We start from the raw sequence: 17,293 nt of genomic DNA on the forward strand, positions 1-17,293 counted from the left end.
TATTTATTTATTCAAGATTATTATTACATTATTATTAAAAGAATTATTTGAAATTCAAATAAAAATAAATGTGACATCGACCAACATGTTAATAGGATTGATATGATACTAGTATCACATACATGCGCGCGAAGCACTTGGATGCGGGACGGAATGGAACCTCGGAAGTTAAGCATGCTAGTGCTAGAGTAGTGGGAGGATGGGTGACCGAGAGGGAAGTTTGACCACGAGTAAGTAATTTGACTAGAGATAAGTGTAGTTAGAGATAGAGACTAAACTATGCAAATAACTGAAATAATAGAAAATCCGAAAAAATAGAAAAAAATGGAGTGAATTTTTTTAAAAAAAATAAAATTAGAGAATATGGAGATATTTTTGCCCCGACGCGCAGAACCCACGTGGATGGACCTTTAGTCCCGGTTCGTAAGCAACCGGGACTAAAGGGGGGGCTTTAGTCTCGATCCTTTAGTCCCGGTTGCACAGCCGGGACTAAAGCCCGTTATGAACCGGGACTACAGGGCTTTTTTCTACTAGTGTGAGTAGTTCCGTGGTGGCTTTGATATTGGCTTGTTGTTGTTGCGAGCTTGTGGCGATGTTGTTGTGGTGGTGTGCGTTGTTGTCGTGTTATGCCTTATCGCGTGTCATTGACGTTCTTGCTAGCTTGCTACTTGTTGTATTGTTTTCAGGCCCGGTTTCCTTATAGACCAAGGCATGGTGGATTCTTACATGTGGAGAGTTTTAACATATATTGCACTTCTTTCTGCACAGTTTAGGCTTTCGGTTATTTTCTTGGTGCATGCCATGATGGACTGATTATCCGATTTAGAAGGAGGGCTTGATCACTGGCTTCGACTTAGGCGAGGTTGAACCGAGGCGGCCGCAACAGCCTCGGAGAGAAGAAACTACGAAAGTGGTGCAAATCAGACGGACTTTGTTCGAGACGAAAAAACATGCTAAACTGCTCTCGATGTGGTACCTTCGTATAGCTACCTAAGATACTCAGACATATGCACATTCTTGCAATCTTGTAAAGCCCGCTCGCCGTTCAAGCTTGGTCCGGCTTACTTTTATATGGCTTTCTTGGTTTTGCCGCGCCCGGAGCTTATCAGCTTGTGCAACAACAACAAAAAATACTTGGATGGGATCATAGCAGGCAGCGTCTCGTCTTTTATAAACTCCATCCACTTCAGCAATTTTGCCTGCACGGATTTGTGGGCGCGACACGAACCATTGGCATCACGCGTACGCGATGGGAGCCAGATCAGAGACAGACGGGTCGGATCCCGACATGGAGAAGCAGCAGCCGCTGCTGCTCCCCGCGGCGGCGGATAAGGAGACGCCGCCGGTCTGCTGCAAGGCCAAGGGGTGCTCCTGTGCGTCGCCGACGGCGGCGCGGACGCTCGCGCTGGTCGTCCTCGCCACCGGCGCCCTGTTCGCGGCGCAGCTGGTGGCGCGGGAGGAGTACCTCCTGCTGGCGGTGTCTGCGTCGCAGCTGCTGAGCTTCATCGTGCTCACGTCGCTGCTGGCGCTGTGCGCGCTCCCGGACGAGGAGGAGAAGGATGGCGCACCTCGGCGGCGGCTCGCGTGGGCGCGCGCCGCGGGCGGGCAGGTGCTGCTGTGGTCGTTCGCCATGGCGCTCATGGTGAGCATGGCGCTGTGGGTAGCGGGGACCACGCCGGTGATCGTCGGGGCGGCGCTGTTCGGCCTTGCGCTGGCCGTCGTCTTCGCGTGCTACGCCGAGCTCGTGCAGTCCCTGTGGCCTGACGAGTGACGTGAACTGAATGCCCGTTTGCTTTTCTCGCCTTGCTAGCTGGGCTTCTCCGAGGAATGTACGAAGCCTATACGAGCCCGGCATCTCTTTCGGCCTTGGCCCTTGGGTTGCATCAGCGTGGTAGTTTTTTTGTTTTTTTTTTTTTGTTTTTTGAGAATTATCAGTGTGCTAGTAGGACTTGACACATTGGGTTGCGCCTGTTGCTAGTTAGTACAACTTGAGACCTGTTTTTTTTTAGACCTGTTGTTTGGTTGATGGATTTACGAAAGAAAAGGTTGGCGCATGTTTCCTTGTTCTGTAGAACGATTCTTTCCCCAGGTGATATGGAAAATGAATTTTCCCCTCAAAAATATACTAGGACTCTAGGAGTACATCGAAATTCGAAGAAATATACTACACGAAAAATGAATCCTCTCATATGAGTAGTGTGAAATTCGTGTGGAACGCTGGCTTCCAACATTGCCTGAAGCTAAAAAAAACATTGCCCGAAGCTAAAACCAGGCCAAAAGTAAGCTACCTAAAATAGTCATGCACGATTTCTCGCATGAACACCTAAATGAAAGGTTGGGGCCACATGTTAGGGATCGTTTGGTTGCGCCCAATCCCTAGGGGTTCCGCGGCCTTTCCCTGGCCCAAGAAATCTCGGGTCGAATTGGCCCAGGTTAACTTACCGTACCGTTTGGCTGCCGACGAGGGGAGGAAGCTCGGCCCTTCCGCGTCTTTTCCCCGGGCGTCCATTCCACGACTCGAGAACGTGGGGAACGAAATCCGCGTCTCTCTCGCGACAGAAAGGCGACGACGCGGCAGCGCTAGGAACGGCAGTTCCGCCCCCGAGCTCTTTCCTCTGGCGACCGGATCGAACGCCTCCCCGAGCGCATCACCCCACAACCCCTCCCCAAGCGGATATCCCCAAGCCCATCCCCGATCGCATCGCCTTGAAGCTACAGTCCGTCACCATCCTCCCTCCGATCTGCACTCCGCCTTGAAGCTCTTCTCCACTCCGGCGACGACGACGGTGGTCCGGCGAGCAAGGTATACCCTTCACCTCTTCTTCCTTTTTTCCCTTTTCCTTTCCTTCTCTGATTTGTACTGATAAGCTTTTTTGCTCCAGATCTAGAAGCTTGTTGCAGATCAACGAGTGAGGATCAAGAAACGTAACGAGTGTCTCTTTCCATTCTCAGATCACGGTAAGCACATCAGCACAACCTCCTTCCCCTTCCCTCCCCAATTTAAACCCTCGTTTCATGTGTAACACCTTCTGCAAGTTGCAAATAATTATGATTTGTCCGGTTTGTTGCTCGTGTACTTCTATGGATCTTGCAATTGTGTTGATGAAGGACAGAAGAATAATTCCTGAACGTGTTCCAAACAAAATGAATTAGCAATTGTTCCTACGTCAGAACAGCTAGGTGAAGAAGTGTCATGTTTGCTTTCAGGTGAGAGCTAGTGAAGTTACTGGGGCACGTGTAGACATAAGCTTCAAGGTGGAAGTTCTTCTTCAGGAAATCAAGCAGGTTTAGAAAAACCTTCTTTATTGTTACCCAGTGAACTAGCTTTGGTCTGCTACCTTACTGTGTACTGGACATCTTATTCAGCAATGGTTATATAACTCGTCTTAATTTTATTACTATATTGATACACTTTAGGATATCTCTTATCTTTAATTCTTGTAGTAGTAAGTTAATGCTAGAAGTGGTGTTGCTAAGCTTGTACTCTACGCTTAGGAGTTAGTATGCTTTGGTTGTTTCGGAAGCATACTTCCATTTTCTACTTGATACTGTAAGGTGATCTGCTGTTAAGCTTTAGCCAATGACCAAAAATGGATGTCATGAATATACAGTTTTCTGTCCCTTATTGTTGGTTTCAGTTTAATACTTAGTTTCTGTACATCATCCAGTGATATTTGTATTTATTTATTTTGATCATACTTCTGATCATAATTATGATTTGCGACGATTCTGATGGTCGATTTGTTTGTTTGCTGCAGAAGTGGAGCGAGGGAAAGCAAAAGGAGAAGGTTACCAACACTGTGCTGTTTGAGATTGCTTCCAGGCTTAGGTAATCTCCTGTTTGCATCATTCTTTGTCATGTATACAGCAGCAGGCTTTAGTGAAGGTTTCTGTAATTACTTGCAGTTAGCCTTGTTTGCATACATGATTAGCCTTTTCTGCGCAAGCCACTGGTTTAGAATTACCTTGATAAGCACTACTGCTACCTACATTAGTATGGGTATATGATCAAATTAACACACTGTGTAATGCTTTATTACATGCTTTTATACATTGCAGTCGACTTGCTAGTGATGGATTCTAGGATGGATAGAATTAGGAAGTTCATGTTGCAAGAAGAAGAAGATGATACTCTTCTTAGTTTTGCTTCCTACCATATACTCTTCTCTTTATGAGGAAAAGCGTCCAGTCCACACATCTTCTTTAATTATCTGGTGCTCATCTGGTTAAGGAAATATTAGAAGGACACGAGAGTTGGTATAAGGTTGAATTCCGGATGGAGCCTGAGATTTTCAGAACTGTCTTAAATTATCTTAAAAGAGAGTGTCTATTGGAAGGCACAACGATGGTAGATGTTGATGAGCAGCTAGGAATGTTCATGTACATGATCTCGCATAATGCTACCAATCAAGATTTGCAAAAAAAAAAAAAATCCAACATAGTGCTGAAATAGTTCATAGGAAGATGAATGAAATCTTCAACTTCATTCCAACTCTAGTCCAGAGATTTGTGAAGGTTCCAAGTTCTCTCCAGCCCCACCCAAAGAACATGTCAAATCCTCGCTTTTGGCCTTATTTTAAGGTGAACCACTATACATATATCCCCATCACTTTTCCAAACTTGTCCATATTTATTGCTAAACATACCACTTTGAGAAACATCAAGAGCATCTTGGTCCCATTCATATGAGAGAGGTTTAGCTGAGATACTTGAAGACTACGTGGACTTCAAAAAGAAACAAAGTCAGACATTTGTCGAAGAAATGAAGGAAACGAAGCAAAAAGACCAGTTCACCATTGCAAGTTGGTAATAAACATTGACCGCTAGTTAGACAAGTTTATTCAACTAGCTAGTACCACATGTTCTGTGTTTTCCTGAGATGTGTATGCCTACACTTCTATGTAACTGTAGTTTAACAACTCTTCATGTCCAGTTGTGTTGTCACATGGATATGTTTGTACATTTCTCTATCGACAAAGAATATATAGATGTATACCACTTCAGACTATATTTGTTTCTGAAATGTTCGGATGATTAGTGACATGGCAAATATGCCTGGGCCTCTCATGCCACCACGAACTAAATGAATTGTAAAATTGTAGTTTGTCCAGATATAGCTTCATATTTAGCTTGTGGATTATTTTAGCAGAGGCTTCTACTGAATATTTGATTTCAATATATTTTGAAGACAGGGATGATCCACCAGGGGAGGAGTAGAAGAAGGCCATGCAAAAAAGCTCATGATCATGTCCCCAGCAAACTGTTTTCTTCGATTTTATGTTAAAAACTTCTACGCTACTCAAGTTTAATCGATGATATCTGGCTTGGTGCAATTTAGATAATTGGCATGTATTAATTATTGTTGCAAGATGTTTCTTTTTGTAAGATTTGCAGCAAGACTTTCTACCTTTTTAATTAATTCTGCCTGGAGATGTAAAGATTGGTTGAATATGTTGTGTATTTTGAATTATAAGTATTTCTTGATATTTCTGTATTAATTTGTATGCCTGAAATTTCAAATTTCATGTGAAAAAACGTACTCTTTTGGCCTTATTTTCGAATTTTGAATGTTCCATTCCATTCCCGTCCGTTCCCTGCCAGTTATGTCCAAATGTCAAACCTTGATATTCTCGAGCTGGAGGGGAAACCTGTGGTTCCCGAGCGTACAGGGAAATTGACGTGGGGGGGAGTAGTTCCCTGCGTTTTGGGCCCTTACAACCAAACGAGCCCTTAGTGTATTTACAAAAAATATGGCTATCTTGTTTTATTGCAAAATGCAGATTTTTTTTTGTTACCAAAACTTCTCTCTCCTCTAAAATCAATTTGGTTAGCAAAATTTTGGCAATTTGACAACAACCACGTAGACGACCCAGCTGAAATGTCGAGGGGTATGATGTCAAATGAGATCCGCTTAGTTCATTGAACTTTTATATTGCAAGTTAAGACCAAAATTTACACTAGAAATGCCAAAATGAACTAGGAGTTGGATTTAGGCAGGATTCATTTAAGTGGCACGATGCCCCGCGTAGCGAACTTGCGGGCGAGCAGTGCAGAGCTATGTGATACGTCTCCGACGTATCGATAATTTCTTATGTTCTATGCCATATTATTGATGATACCTACATGTTTTATGCACACTTTATGTCATATTCGTGCATTTTCTGGAACTAACCTATTAACAAGATGCCGAAGTGCCGCTCCTGTTTTCTCGCTGTTTTTGGTTTCAGAAATCCTAGTAACGAAATATTCTCGGAATTGGACGAAACGAAGACCCAGGGGCCTATTTCGCCACGAACCTTCCAGAAGACCGAAGAGCATACGAAGTCGGGCCACGAGGTGGCCAAACCACATGGCGGCGCGGCCAGGGGGGCCCGCGCCGCCCTGTGGTGTGGGCCCCTCGTCAGCCCCCCGACTCTGCCCTTCCGCCTACTTAAAGCCTCCGTCGCGAAACCCCTGATGCGAAGAACCACGATACGGAAAACCTTCCAGAGCCGCCGCCATCGCGAAGCCAAGATCTGGGGGCAGGAGTCTCTGTTCCGGCACCCTGCCGGAGCGGGGAAGTGCCCCGGAAGGCTTCTCCATCGACACCGCTGCCATCTCCACCGCCATCTTCATCACCGCTGCTGCTCCCATGAGGAGGGAGTAGTTCTCCATCGAGGCTCGGGGCTGTACCGGTAGCTATGTGGTTCATCTCTCTCCTATGTACTTCAATACAATAATCTCATGAGCTGCCTTACATGATTGAGATTCATATGATGATGCTTGTAATCTAGATGTCATTGTGCTAGTCAAGAGAGTTTTAATTATGTGATCTCCGGAGACTCCTTGTCCCACGTGTGTAAAGGTGACGAGTGTGTGCACCGTGTGGGTCTCTTAGGCTATATTTCACAGAATACTTACTCACTCGTTATGAATGGCGTAGTGAAGTGCTTATTTATATCTCTTTATGATTGCAATGTGTTTTGTATCACAATTTATCTATGTGCTACTCTAGTGATGTTATTAAAGTAGTTTTATTCCTCCTGCACGGTGTAATGGTGACGAGTGTGTGCATCCGTGTTAGTACTTGGCATATGCTATGATCATGATCTCTTGTAGATTGTGGAGTTAATTATCATTATGATAGTATTGATGTGATCTATTCCTCCTACATAGCGTGAAGGTGACGAGTGTGCATGCTTGTGTTAGTACTTGGTTTAGTCGTATTGATCTTTCTTGCACTCTAAGGTTATTTAAATATGAACATTGAATTGCGGAGCTTGTTAACTCCGGCATTGAGGGTTCGTGTAATCCTACGCAATGTGTTCATCATCCAACGAGAGAGTGTAGAGTATGCATTTATCTATTCTGTTATGTGATCAAAGTTGAGAGTGTCCACTAGTGAAAGTCTAATCCCTAGGCCTTGTTCCTAAATACTGCTGTCGCTGCTTGTTTACTCGTTTCTATCGCGTTACTACTGCTGTGTTACTACTGCTTGTTTACTCGTCCTGGGCAAAGCACTTTTCTGGTGCCGTTGCTACTACTTATTCATACCACCTGTATTTCACTATCTCTTCGCCGAACTAGTGCACCTATTAGGTGTGTTGGGGACACAAGAGACTTCTTGCTTTGTGGTTGCGGGGTTGCATGAGAGGGATATCTTTGACCTCTTCCTCCCCGAGTTCGATAAACCTTGGGTGATCCACTTAAGGGAAACTTGCTGCTTGTTCTACAAACCTCTCGCTCTTGGAGGCCCAACACCGTCTACAAGAATAGAAGCTCCCGTAGACATCAAGCACTTTTCACGGCGCCGTTGCCGGGAGGAAAGGTAAAAAGGCACTCGTACTCCGGTTCCAGGTAACAGTACTGTTCTGGCGCCATTGTGTTTGTGCTCGAAGCTATTTCCTTTAGATCCTGCAATTGCATCTTTTTGTTTCTTGTTTACACTAGTTTGGCATAATGGACAACAATGAGCTTCTTATTCTATTTCCTGATTTAAAACATGGATTGTTTGATGCGAAGATTAAAAAACCTATGGAATCTTATTTGCATGCTGGTAGTAATATTAGTATGAACGCTTTGAACACCATTGTTGATAATGATATAGAAAGTTCTAAGCTTGGGGAAGCTGGTTTTCATGATCTTTTTAGTCCCCCAAGCATTGAGGAGAAAATTTTCATTGATGATACTTTGCCTCCTATTTATGATGATTATAATAGTGGTCTTTTGGTACAACCTACTATGGAGAGTAAATTTTATTGTGATTATACTATGCCTCCTACACTTGATGAAAATAATAATGATAGCTACTATGTTGAATTTGCTCCTACTACAATTAATAAGAATAACTATGCTTATGTTGGGAGTAGTAATAATTTTATGCATGAGACTCATGGTAAGAATGCTTTATGTGATAGTTATATTGTTGAGTTTACTCATGATGCTACTGAAAATTATTATGAGAGAGGAAAATATGGTTGTAGAAATTTTCATGTTACTAAAATGCCTCTCTATGTGCTGAAATTTTTGAAGCTACACTTGTTTTATCTTCCTATGCTTGTCACTTTGCTCTTCATGAACTTGTTTATTTACAAGATTCCTATGCATAGGAAGCATGTTAGACTTAAATGTGTTTTGAATTTGCCTCTTGATGCTCTCTTTTGCTTCAAACACTATTTCTTGGGAGTGCATCATTAAAACTGCTGAGCCCATCTTAACGGCTATAAAGAAAGAACTTCTTGGGAGATAACCCATGTGTTATTTTGCTACAGTACTTTGTTTTATATTTGTGTCTTGGAAGTTGTTTACTACTGTAGCAACCTCTCCTTATCTTAGTTTTATGTTTTGTTGTGCCAAGTAAAGTCTTTGATAGAAAAGTAAGTACTAGATTTGGATTACTGCGCAGTTCCAGATTTCTTTGTTGTCACGAATCTGGGTCTACCTCCCTGTAGGTAGCTCAGAAAATTAAGACAATTTACGTGCATGATCCTCAGATATGTACGCAACTTTCATTCAATTTGGGCATTTTCATTTGAGCAAGTCTGGTGCCCTAATAAAATCCATCTTTACGGACTGTTCTGTTTTGACAGATTCTGCCTTTTATTTCGCATTGCCTCTTTTGCTATGTTGGATGAATTTCTTTGATCCATTAATGTCCAGTAGCTTTATGCAATGTCCAGAAGTGTTAAGAATGATTGTGTCACCTCTGAACATGTTAATTTTTATTGTGCACTAACCCTCTAATGAGTTGTTTCGAGTTTAGTGTGGAGGAAGTTTTCAAGGATCAAGAGAGGAGTATGATGCAATATGATTAAGGAGAGTGAAAGCTCTAAGCTTGGGGATGCCCCGGTGGTTCACCCCTGCATATTCTAAGAAGACTCAAGCGTCTAAGCTTGGGGATGCCCAAGGCATCCCCTTCTTCATCGACAACATTATCGAGTTCCTCCCCTGAAACTATATTTTTATTCCGTCACATCTTATGCACTTTGCTTGGAGCGTCGGTTTGTTTTTATTTTTTGTTTTGTTTGAATAAAATGGATCCTAGAATTCACTTTGTGGGAGAGAGACACGCTCCGCTGTAGCATATGGAAAAATATGTCCTTAGGCTCTACTCATAGTATCCATGGCGAAGTTTCATCTTCGTTAAATTGTTATATGGTTGGAATTGGAAAATGCTACATGTAGTAATTCTAAAATGTCTTGGATAATTTGATACTTGGCAATTGTTGTGCTCATGTTTAAGCTCTTGCATCATATACTTTGCACCCATTAATGAAGAAACACTTAGAGCTTGCTAATTTGGTTTGCATATTTGGTTTCTCTAGAGTCTAGATAATATCTAGTATTGAGTTTTGAACAACAAGGAAGACGGTATGAAGTCTTATAATGTTTACAATATGTCTTTTATGTGAGTTTTGCTGTACCGTTCATCCTTGTGTTTGTTTCAAATAACCTTGCTAGCCTAAACCTTGTATCGAGAGGGAATACTTCTCATGCATCCAAAATACTTGAGCCAACCACTATGCCATTTGTGTCCACCATACCTACCTACTACATGGTATTTATCCGCCATTCCAAAGTAAATTGCTTGAGTGCTACCTTTAAAATTCCATCATTCACCTTTGCAATATATAGCTCATGGGACAAATAGCTTAAAAACTATTGTGGTATTGAATATGTACTTATGCACTTTATCTCTTATTAAGTTGCTTGTTGTGCGATAACCATGCTTCTGGGGACGCCATCAACTATTCTTTGTTGAATATCATGTGAGTTGCTATGCATGTCCGTCTTGTCCGAAGTAAGAGAGATCTACCACCTTAATGGTTGGAGCATGCATATTGTTAGAGAAGAACATTGGGCCGCTAACTAAAGCCATGAATCATGGTGGAAGTTTCAGTTTTGGACATATATCCTCAATCTCATATGAGAATAATAATTGTTGCCACATGCTTATGCATTAAAGAGGAGTCCATTATCTGTTGTCCATGTTGTCCCGGTATGGATGTCTAAGTTGAGAATAATCAAAAGCGAGAAATCCAAAATGCGAGCTTTCTCCTTAGACCTTTGTACAGGCGGCATGGAGGTACCCCTTTGTGACACTTGGTTAAAACATGTGCATTGCAAAGATCCGGTAGTCCAAGCTGATTAGGACAAGGTGCGGGCACTATTAGTATACTATGCATGAGACTTGCAACTTGTAAGATATAACTTTCATAACTCATATGCTTTATTACTACCGTTGACAAAATTGTTTCATGTTTTCAAAATAAAAGCTCTAGCACAAATATAGCAATCGATGCTTTCCTCTTTGAAGGACCATTCTCTTTACTTTTATGATTGAGTCAGTTCACCTATCTCTCTCCACCTCAAGAAGCAAACACTTGTGTGAACTGTGCATTGATTCCTACATACTTGCATATTGCACTTGTTATATTACTCTATGTTGACAATTATCCATGAGATATACATGTTACAAGTTGAAAGCAACCGCTGAAACTTTATCTTCCTTTGTGTTGTTTCAATACCTTTACTTTGATTTATTGCTTTATGAGTTAACTCTTATGCAAGACTTATTAATACTTGTCTTGAAGTACTATTCATGAAAAGTCTTTGCTTTATGATTCACTTGTTTACTCATGTCATTACCATTGTTTTGATCGCTGCATTCACTACATATGTTTACAAATAGTATGATCAATGTTATGATGGCATATCACTTCGAAATTATCTTTGTTATCGTTTTACTCGCTCGGGACGAGCAGAACTAAGCTTGGGGATGCTTGATACGTCTCCGACGTATCGATAATTTCTTATGTTCTATGCCATATTATTGATGATACCTACATGTTTTATGCACACTTTATGTCATATTCGTGCATTTTACGGAACTAACCGATGGCGTGTATTTCACACGTTCGTTGGGCAACCCCAAGAGGAAGGTATGATGAGCACAGCAGCAAGTTTTCCCTCGAAAGAAACCAAGGTTTATCGAACCAGGAGGAGCCAAGAAGCACGTTGAAGGTTGATGGCGGCGAGATGTAGTGCGGCGCAACACCGGAGATTCCGGCGCCAACGTGGAACCCGCACAACACAACCAAAGTACTTTGCCCCAACGAAACAGTGAGGTTGTCAATCTCACCGGCTTGCTGTAACAAAGGATTAACCGTATTGTGTGGAAGATGATTGTTTGGAGAGAAAACAGTAAAAACAAGTATTGCAGTAGATTGTATTTCAGTAAAGAGAATTGGACCGGGGTCCACAGTTCACTAGAGGTGTCTCTCCCATAAGACGAACATCATGTTGGGTGAACAAACTACAGTTGGGCAATTGACAAATAAAGAGAGCATGACAATGCACATACATATCATGATGAGTATAGTGAGATTTAATTGGGCATTACGACAAAGTACATAGACCGCCATCCAACCGCATCTATGCCTAAAAAGTCCACCTTCGAGTTATCATCCGAACCCCTCCGGTATTAAGTTGCAAAGCAACGGACAATTGCATTAAGTATGGTGCGTAATGTAATCAACAACTACATCCTTAGACATAGCATCAATGTTTTATCCCTAGTGGCAACAAGCACAACACAACCTTAGAACTTTCCGTCCATCGTCCCGGTGTCAATGCAGGCATGAACCCACTATCGAGCATAAGTACTCCCTCTTGGAGTTAAAAGTAAAAACTTGGCCAGAGCCTCTACTAGAAACGGAGAGCATGCAAGATCATAAACAACACATAAGCATAACTTTGATAATCAACATAACAAGTATTCTCTATTCATCGGATCCCAACAAACGCAACATATAGAATTACATATAGATGATCTTGATCATGATAGGCAGCTCACAAGATCCGACAATGATAGCACAATGGGGAGAAGACAACCATCTAGCTACTGCTATGGACCCATAGTCCAGGGGTAGACTACTCACTCATCACTCCGGAGGCGACCATGGCGGTGTAGAGTCCTCCGGGAGATGATTCCCCTCTCCGGCAGGGTGCCGGAGGCGATCTCCAGGATCCCCCGAGATGGGATCGGCGGCGACGGCGTCTCGCAATGTTTTCCGTATCGTGGCTCTCGGTACCGGAAGTTTCGTCACGGAGGCTTTAAGTAGGCGGAAGGGCAAGTCGAGAGGGGGCACAGGGGCCCCAGATGACAGGGCGGCGCGGCAAGGGGGGCCGCGCCGCCCTAGGGTTTGGCTCCCCGTGGCCCCACTTCCTTTCGTCTTCGGACTTCCGGAAGCTTCGTGAGAAAATAGGCCTCCGGGCTTTTATTTCGTCCAATTCCGAGAATATTTCTTTACTAGGATTTCTGAAACCAAAAACAGCAGAAAACAAAGAATCGGCACTTCGGCATCTTGTTAATAGGTTAGTTCCAGAAAATGCACGAATATGACATAAAGTGTGCATAAAACATGTAGATAACATCAATAATGTGGCATGGAACACAAGAAATTATCGATACGTTGGAGACGTATCAGCATCCCCAAGCTTAGTTCTGCTCGTCCCGAGCAGGTAAAACGATAACAAAGATAATTTCTGGAGTGACATGCCATCATAATCTTGATCATACTATTTGTAAAGCATATGTAGTGAATGCAGCGATCAAAACAATGTGTATGACATGAGTAAACAAGTGAATCATAAAGCAAAGACTTTTCATGAATAGCACTTCAAGACAAGCATCAATAAGTCTTGCATAAGAGTTAACTCATAAAGCAATAATTCAAAGTAAAGGTATTGAAGCAACACAAAAGAAGATTAAGTTTCAGCGGTTGCTTTCAACTTGTAACATGTATATCTCATGGATATTGTCAACATAGAGTAATATAATAAGTGCAATAAGCAAGTATGTAGGAATCAATGCACAGTTCACACAAGTGTTTGCTTCTTGAGGTGGAGAGAAATAGGTGAACTGACTCAACATTGAAAGTAAAAGAATGGTCCTCATAGAGGAAAAGCATCGATTGCTATATTTGTGCTAGAGCTTTGATTTTGAAAACATGAAACAATTTTGTCAACGGTAGTAATAAAGCATATGCATCATGTAAATTATATCTTATAAGTTGCAAGCCTCATGCATAGTGTACCAATAGTGCTCGCACCTTGTCCTAATTAGCTTGGACTACCTGGATTATCACCGCAATACATATGCTTTAACCAAGTTTCACAAAGGGGTACCTCTATGCCGCCTGTACAAAGGTCTAAGGAGAAAGCTCGCATTTGGATTTCTCGCTTTTGATTATTCTCAACTTAGACATCCATACCGGGACAACATAGACAACAGATAATGGACTCCTCTTTTAATGCTTTAGCATTCAACAACAATTAATTCTTTTCTCATTAGAGATTTGAGGATATTTGTCCAAAACTGAAACTTCCACCATGAATCATGGCTTTAGTTAGCGGCCCAATGTTCTTCTCTCACAATATGCATGCTCAAACCATTCAACTCAGTGTAGATCGCCCTTACTTCAGACAAGACGAACATGCATAGTAACTCACATGAAATTCAACAATGAGTTGATGGCGTTCCCCAGTAAACATGGTTATCGCACAACAAGCAACTTAATAAGAGATAAAGTGCATAATTACATATTCAATACCACAATAGTTTTTAAGCTATTTGTCCCATGAGCTATATATTGCAAAGGTGAATGATGGAATTTTAAAGGTAGCACTCAAGCAATTTACTTTGGAATGGCGGGAAAATACCATGTAGTATAGGTAGGTATGGTGGACACAAATGGCATAGTGGTTGGCTCAAGTATTTTGGATGCATGAGAAGTATTCCCTCTCGATACAAGGTTTAGGCTAGCAAGGCTTATTTGAAACAAACACAAGGATGAACCGGTGCAGCAAAACTCACATAAAAGACATATTGTAAACATTATAAGACTCTACACCGTCTTCCTTGTTGTTCAAACTCAAAACTAGAAATTATCTAGACCTCGGAGAAACCAAATATGCAAACCAAATTTTAGCATGCTCTATGTATTTCTTCATTAATGGGTGCAAAGCATATGATGCAAGAGCTTAAACATGAGCACAACAATTGCCAAGTATCACATTACCCAAGACATTTATAGCAATTACTACATGTATCATTTTCCAATTCCAACCATATAACAATTTAACGAAGGAGAAACTTCGCCATGAGTACTATGAGTAGAAACCAAGGACATATTTGTCCATATGCTACAGCGGAGCGTGTATCTCTCCCATAAAGTGAATGCTAGGATCCATTTTATTCAAACAAAACAAAAACAAAAACAAACCGACGCTCCAAGAAAAAGCACATAAGATGTGGCCGAATAAAAATATAGTTTCAGGGGAGGAACCTCGATAATTTGTTGATGAAGAAGGGGATGCCTTGGGCATCCCCAAGCTTAGACGCTTGAGTCTTCTTGATATATGCAGGGGTGAACCACCGGGTGCATCCCCAAGCTTAGAGCTTTCACTCTCCTTGATCATGTTGCATCATACTCCTCTCTTGATCCTTGAAAACTTCCTCCACACCAAACTCGAAACAACTCATTAGAGGGTTAGTGCACAATATAAATTGACATATTCAGAGGTGACACAATCATTCTTAACACTTCTGGACATTGCATAATGCTACTGGACATTAATGGATCAAAGAAATTCATCCAACATAGCGAAAGAGGCAATGCGAAATAAAAGGCAGAATCTGTCAAAACAGAACAGTTCGTATTGACGAATTTTAAAATGGCACCAGACTTGATCAAACGAAAATGCTCAAATTGAATGAAAGTTGCGTACATATCTGAGGATCATGCTCGTCAATTGGCGTAATTTTCTGAGCTACCTACAGGGAGGTGGACCCAGATTCGTGACAGCAAAGAAATCTGGAACTGCGCAGTAATCCAAATCTAGTACTTACTTTTCTATCAACGGCTTAACTTGGCACAACAAAACTCAAAACTAAGATAAGGAGAGGTTGCTACAGTAGTAAACAACTTCCAAGACACAAAATAAAAACAAAGTACTGTAGGTAAAAACATGGGTTGTCTCCCATAAGCGCTTTTCTTTAACGCCTTTCAGCCTAGGCGCGTAAAGTGTGTATCAAGTATTATCAAAGGGTGGTACTTCTACAGCGGGGTGTGGGCTCTTCTCAACCAGGCATATTATATTAGATACATAAGTTTTAGCATCTCCCTTTTCATTAGTCTTAGGCGTGCTACTCTCATCAAACAAATTTTCGGGAACAAGCCAAGCATAATTATTTTCTAGTGCATCATTCATAGCTAGGAGCTTGCATGGTATTGGTGCTTTGATCTCCCCACCATCATCAATATTATTAGTGTATCTTATTCTATCCATATCCATCTTTTCAAGGAGACTAACAAAATTAGTAGGAGAACCAAGCATATTAAATTTAGCAAAGACCTTTCTAGCTTCTCTTGCTAGACCACCAAATTCTCTAAGAAGGGTTTCTAAAACAAAATCTTTCTTTTCCCCTTCTTCCATATCACCAAGTGTGAAAAACATATGTTGGATTATAGGATTGAGATTAACAAATTTGGTTTCCAACAAGCGAACTAAATGCGCAGCAGCAATTTCATAAGTAGGCGCAAGGTCTACCAAGTGTCTATCTTCAAAATTTTCAATGGTACTAACATGGTTGAAGAATTCTTCTATGTTATTTCTCCCAACTATAGACCCACGTCCTACCGGTATGTTCTTTGTGGTAAAATTAAAAGGAAACATGATGAAATAAGTAAAGTAAATGCTAGTAACTAATTTTTTTGTGTTTTCAATATAGCAAACAAGATAGCAAATAAAGTAAAACTAGCAACTAATTTTTTTGTATTTTGATTTAGTGCAGCAAACAAAGTAGTAAATAAAACTAAGCAAGACAAAAACAAAGTAAAGAGGTTGAGAAGTGGAGACTCCCCTTGCAGCGTGTCTTGATCTCCCCGGCAACGGCGCCAGAAAATATGCTGGTGCGTAGTTGACGTGGGAGTTAGAAACCTTTGTGGTGTAGCTTTTCTTCGGTTCCCGAGCAACGGCGCCGGAAAATATGCTTGATGGCGTGTATTTCACACGTTCGTTGGGCAACCCCAAGAGGAAGGTATGATGAGCACAGCAGCAAGTTTTCCCTCGAAAGAAACCAAGGTTTATCGAACCAGGAGGAGCCAAGAAGCACGTTGAAGGTTGATGGCGGCGGGATGTAGTGCGGCGCAACACCGGAGATTCCGGCGCCAACGTGGAACCCGCACAACACAACCAAAGTACTTTGCCCCAACGAAACGAGTGAGGTTGTCAATCTCACCGGCTTGCTGTAACAAAGGATTAACCGTATTGTGTGGAAGATGATTGTTTGCAGAGAAAACAAGTAAAAACAAGTATTGCAGTAGATTGTATTTCAGTAAAGAGAATTGGACCGGGGTCCACAGTTCACTAGAGGTGTCTCTCCCATAAGACGAACATCATGTTGGGTGAACAAACTACAGTTGGGCAATTGACAAATAAAGAGAGCATGACAATGCACATACATATCATGATGAGTATAGTGAGATTTAATTGGGCATTACGACAAAGTACATAGACCGCCATCCAACTGCATCTATGCCTAAAAAGTCCACCTTCAGAGTTATCATCCGAACCCCTCCGGCATTAAGTTGCAAAGCAACAGACAATTGCATTAAGTATGGTGCGTAATGTAATCAACAACTACATCCTTAGACATAGCATCAATGTTTTATCCCTAGTGGCAACGAGCACAACACAACCTTAGAACTTTCTCGTCATCGTCCCAGTGTCAATGCAGGCATGAACCCAC

The 17,293-nt window shown here is 41.8% G+C and overlaps 1 pseudogene; it reads left to right on the forward strand.

Annotated features, from left to right (window-relative positions):
* Nucleotides 1–4,073: 4,073 nt before the first annotated feature.
* On the forward strand, nt 4,074–4,689 carry LOC124671826 (annotated as a pseudogene).
* Nucleotides 4,690–17,293: the final 12,604 nt, after the last annotated feature.

Source organism: Lolium rigidum, chromosome 7 (genome assembly GCF_022539505.1).
Source record: "Lolium rigidum isolate FL_2022 chromosome 7, APGP_CSIRO_Lrig_0.1, whole genome shotgun sequence".
NCBI classification, from domain to species: Eukaryota; Viridiplantae; Streptophyta; class Magnoliopsida; order Poales; family Poaceae; genus Lolium; species Lolium rigidum.